The 5496-nt window shown below is 43.4% G+C and overlaps 1 pseudogene; it reads right to left on the reverse strand.

The window, feature by feature from the left end:
- Positions 1-2113: 2113 nt before the first annotated feature.
- On the reverse strand, positions 2114-3086 carry LOC135326036 (olfactory receptor 5AR1-like; annotated as a pseudogene).
- Positions 3087-5496: the final 2410 nt, after the last annotated feature.

Consider the following 5496-nt stretch of genomic DNA (forward strand, 5'->3'; position numbering starts at 1 on the left):
TGAGAAAGAAGGGCAGAACCCGAGGAATCAACACATTTGTCAGCAGAAACTGCAACAGTAAAGGTAAGGGAGAAAAGCAGCCTGCCTGGGAACAATGATGAGACCCAATAGGGAGCAGGAGACCCCAGACCCAAAAATTACTATTGGTCTGAACTACCGCGTGAGGGGCGGGAAACTTAATTTGAAAAAAGCTATAATTGCCCAGGGATTTCTTTGTTCAGGGTCCCTCTTCGGAGGCACCCAACTCGAGCTGTAACTACTGCACGCGTGTCATTACAATTTATTTGTTTAATTTGCCTTGATTTGGCTCCAAACTTTTCAGCGGGAACCTAGGGTCGGACCCTGCTCGAGTTGTAATTATTGCACACACATCGCTAAAATTTACACCCAGGGTGAAGAGGACCAACGGGACGCCGCTGGATCCACGGGTGGTGATATCTCTTTCTCTCTCCCCCGTTTCTCTCTCTTTCTTTCTCTCTTTCCTCCCCTTCGCCTTCTCCCCCCACCTTTTCTCCCCACTCTGTGGAAAATAAAGTTAAAAGGTTGTACGATATTTGACCGGTTTTAGCGTCTTAATCTCGTCCTTGGGATCATAACGAACCCCCCCCCCCCCCCCGATATTGGATCGGGACACCAGGCTATTGTTGAAACCTGTATTTCATTATCTATTGTTTCCCACACTACCTCCTGAATTTGCCCGGGGAGGGTGGGGGGGGTGGGGGTGGGGTGGGGAGAGCAGCATAGGAATCTCTTCCTAGAATTGGACTATCCTAATGAGATCTGTGGGGAGCTTGGTAGCGGTTGGGTGGGGCCCAGTTGCCATTCCCGGTTGGCTTGTTGGGGAGCCCTGAGCACAGGGATGTGCAGTGATCCAATCTCCCCAGGTACACATCCTCTTACATAAAGGATGAAGCCTGAAAAAAGACTCATTCTCACCCACCAGCTAACCATGAACCCCCCATGCCACCAAGCTACTAATCTCTGTTTTTATCATGGCCTGTTCTTGACTACTTGGTTCCATATGCTGGGTCTGTTGCCTTGTTTGGTTTTCTTCTTCCTGAGGTTCATCCTGCAGGACTCCCTATGCCATGTCATTAATGAGGCAGATTCCCACCACAAGAACAGCAAGCACCTCCTTTGCTACATGTCCTGCTGTAAATAAGGATTTACTTCCCACATCATAATTATGCATTCAGCTGATTTCTTTGGGTAAGATTTTATTCGAGAGAAGTGCTCGGCAAGTGGTCTGACCATCAGTCACAATGTAGATTGGCCCAGTTTCACCCACTACCATGAAGGACCTTCTCATCATATCTGGGAGAAGGACCAATACCCCAGGGCATAGCTTTTGTGTTGGTCTCTTACATTAAACTTAGTATCAGGATTTCACTTTATGAAATCCTAGTGGGAAGAGATGAAAGGATGGGAGGTGATCTGCTCTTTCCTGGCAGCTGATCTCTTCCTTCACCCACCACTGCAGGTATTACCTGGGCAACTGAAATGCAGGAGCTGCTAGAGCGTATGTAGAAATCAGCAGCACATAACCATCACATAGGGTCATCCTGCATGGAAGTGTGGTATGATGTAACATAAGAGCTTGGTGGAGCTGCCACTAAAACTTAGACTCAACTGGCACCCAGAAAGGGTGCCACCTCAACAAGGAACCCAGAAAGCCTAACTCATTTTTAGACTTCTATACAGCAAATATCTTAAGATACATCCTAATATCTTTGGCTTCCAAATAAATAAACAAGCAAACAAGAATGCGTATAATTATTCCCAGTGAATTTGTCTGACAGCGTCTGTAGTTGCAGAGGTCACAGCATGAGATCAGGCATGAGGCACTGCTACATTATGGAGTAATGCTACATCACATCTGAAAAGTTAGTTCCTGAGGACTGCTGACGACACATCCCTCTCTTAGGGGTGAGGGAAAAGAGGGAGCCCTGCAATAGGAAGGGTGTTTGCTTAGCAACGCTCTTTCACAAAAAACAGATGTGGCAACAGGCAGTCTTGGATATTGCTCCCTTTTCCTTTCTCTTTGGCAGGGGGGAACCCACCTTCCTGCGTATTTAATTCACCTGTTTCAACAATAAGGACACATCATTGTCTCTCAGTTCTGCTTGGAGTCCTGAATCTGTTGTTTTCTTGGAGAACAATACAGCCTTGCTATTGTCCTTTGAAGGGCTTCTTTGACCTCCTTGTTCCTCAGGTCAGGCTGTAAATCATAGGGTTCAGCATGGGAATTACCAGGGTATAAAATACAGAGATGATCTTGTCATGCTCCACAGTGTATTTTGAACTGGACCTTAAGTACATGAAGGAGCCTGTCCCATAGAACATGGTAACACCAGTCATATGGGAAGCACAGGTGGAGAAAGCTTGGCATCTGCCTTTGGCAGATTTAATCTTGTAGATGGTGACACCGATGCATATGTAGGAGATGACAATGAGGAGAACAGTGGCGGTGATAAGCATAGTATCACAGACAAAATGGACAAGATCAATGATGTGTCAGAGCAAGAGTTTCAGGATGTGGGGGCCAGGTCACAGAAGAAATGGTTGATGATGTTGGACTTGCAGAAGGACAAGCGGAATATAAATGTCGTCTGAACAGTTGCATTCACACAGCTCATGAAGTAGGAGCCGCACACAAGGAGCATGCAGAACTTCCTGGACATAATGACAGGGTAAAGCAAGGGGTTGCAGATGGCTATGAACCAGTCATATGCCATCACGGCCAGGAGGTAGCATTCTCCCGTCACTGCAATGCAGAACAGGAAGAGCTGAGATGCACATGCTGTGTACGATATGACTTTTGTCTCTGCCACAAAGGTCATCAGAGTGCTGGGTATAATGATGGTGGAGTAGCTGACATCTAAGAAGGAAAGGCTGCTGATGAAGAAGTACATGGGGGTGTGGAGCCTTGAGCTGATCCAGATGAGCACAATCATCCCTAGATTTCCCACTAGGGTGAACAGATAGATCAGTAGAAACACCATGAAGAGGAGGACCTGCAACCTCAGGTTGTCTGTGAAGTCCAACAAGATAAATTCTGTCACCACAGAGTGATTCCCTTCTGCCATCTATCATGGGTGAGAAAGCCAGGGTTACACTGAAGAAAACAAGACAAATGCAAGGTGACTGTCAGGTTGCCAACATGGCTGTAGTCAAGCTGACTGAGGATGAAGGCTTAATTTTGCATATCTCTTCCTATTCATATTTTTCAAGTTTTGAACTTAGATTATCTCAGAGACATTTCCTGCCTTTTAAAAATGTATTTTCTTTCTGTGCACTTTGAAGGAGCACAGGTTAACAAATTGCACCTGTTCCTGCAAACTTCACTGCTTTTCCCTCCCCAAATGCTTAATTTAACTTCTACAGCAGTCAACTGCACTGCAGGCATTAGCTCCATAGTATTTGTTTTACCTCACCTATATTAGATGTTCACTCAAAGATAACTTGGATCATACTCTAGAAATGCTTTTTTCACATGTTTTGATAGACATAGTCTAGGTAATTAACATTGTACATTGCTGAGATATAAACACATGCTAAACTAGGAAAATCTCTCAAACCAAAAAAAAGGGGCCAAAGAAGTCTGTAGCTTACCACTATGCCAAAAATGGTATTTTGGAGCAACTATGGTAAGCAGCAGGCAAAAGCTGGTTGCTTGGAAAAGCTGACCTATAAGCATTAATGGCATTTCAGCTTGAAAAAGCAGAGCTTATGGTCTGCTATTGCTTCTGTAAATCTGAAACTAATGTGAAAATTATAATCAGCTGACTTCTCAAGCATGTTCTGTTTTAGCAGTCTGGAGATAAGCTTTCTGTGCCCAGGAATACAAAATTATGAAGAGACTTTGGAATAACTGATCTTGTCCATTTTTTTTTTTCCAAGGAAGAATGCACTCCACCAATGTGATTCCCAGAAACCCTTGCCTACTTTGTTCTTTAAACTCTCTAGTAGCATAGTTTTCACACAATCCCTAGCCATTTATGTTTGTTCTTAAAAAGTTAGTGATTATTAAGTTTTCTCCTAAATTTTAACTCAAATTTTCCCATTGCAATTTAACTGAAAAACCTTCTGTCCCACTCTTTGTGGCATAAGAAACAATTTTTCCCCTTTCACTTTTCAGACATTTTTCCACCACCAGTTTTAACACAGTTTTAATGCTTTTTAGAGCTCATAGATTTTCCTAGACTGTGTCCAGTAAGGTGTTAGCTCATTTGGAAATTATTACCTTCAATCAAAGAGTTTGTTCTCATGGTAATTATGCCAAATGGAATCCCAGCAAAATGAGAAAGCTACTGCTTTTAAAGCTCCTAAAGCGAGCTCTCACAGTCTGAAGAAAAAAAATCAGAGATTATTCTCAAGAATACCTGTATTGATAGATGGGGGGGAGGAGGAGGAAGGGAATTCCCACTTCCCTCATGATATAAAGCAAAGGTATGAAATAGCTCATCTTCTGCATTCAGGCTTATCAAAAGAATTTGTATTTGCAACTCACTATTCTTACCTTACCACTCACGTCTTAGCATTCTGGGTGTGTCAGTGTTGCTTCTCTTGTCAATGAACTCTCCTGTAAAAGAAGCAGAGGAAGAGGAAGAAAATAACGCAGCTCTGACTGCAAGGTGCATATTCTCTGTTGTCTCCAAATAAGAAGGAATTTCTGTTCTCTAAAACCAGAAGGGAAGACACAGTGCATCTTTAGCTGAATCAGGGACACAGCTTATTTGTGGGAGAGGAAAATCTCCTGCTCCTTGTCAGAAAGGAGATATTTTAGCAAGTAACACGTTTTTCAAATACTTGTGCTCCATTTGGGTGTAGAATTCCTGGTTGGCCACAGCATCTGAACACAAGGCAAGACACAGCGGGACAATTAAAATGTCCTTTGTGCTCCCTGTGGAGATAATCTGTCCTCTCTTCTTGTGCAGATATACAAATGGACTTTCTTCCTCAGATTTTTAAAAAGATTTTTCTTCTTTTTTTTTTCCCTCTGTGTTATTTTTCTTGTTTTCTTCTGCTGCGTAGTAACTTAGGTCATCATGGACCAAAAAAAAAAAATCATTTTCCACACTGGGGAGGGAAACACAGGGAATGAGAAAAAGATGCTTCTGTTCAGTAGAGAAGGCCTTTTCCCCAGACTGCTCTGAAGCAGACTGGTAATTTCAGCCATATCAACCTGTCTTGGTTTTCTGAGCCTCTAGGATATGTAGGGGTGAATTAAACCCCTGCAGAAGAGTGAAACTTAGGCCTTGTTTTGCATTCTGGGAAGCTGTCCTGATCCAATATCGGGGGGGTTTTGTTACGATCCCAAGGACGAGATTAAGATGCTAAAACTGGTCAAATATTGTACAACCTTTTAACTTTATTTTCCACGGAGTGAGGAGAAAAGGTGGGGAAAGGCGAAGGGGAGGAGAGAGAGAAAGAGGGAGAGAGAGGGAGATAAAAAGGGGGAGAGAGAAAGAGGTATCACCACCCGTGGATCCAGCG

Source organism: Dromaius novaehollandiae, unplaced genomic scaffold, assembly GCF_036370855.1.
Source record: "Dromaius novaehollandiae isolate bDroNov1 unplaced genomic scaffold, bDroNov1.hap1 HAP1_SCAFFOLD_68, whole genome shotgun sequence".
Lineage (NCBI taxonomy): Eukaryota > Metazoa > Chordata > Aves > Casuariiformes > Dromaiidae > Dromaius > Dromaius novaehollandiae.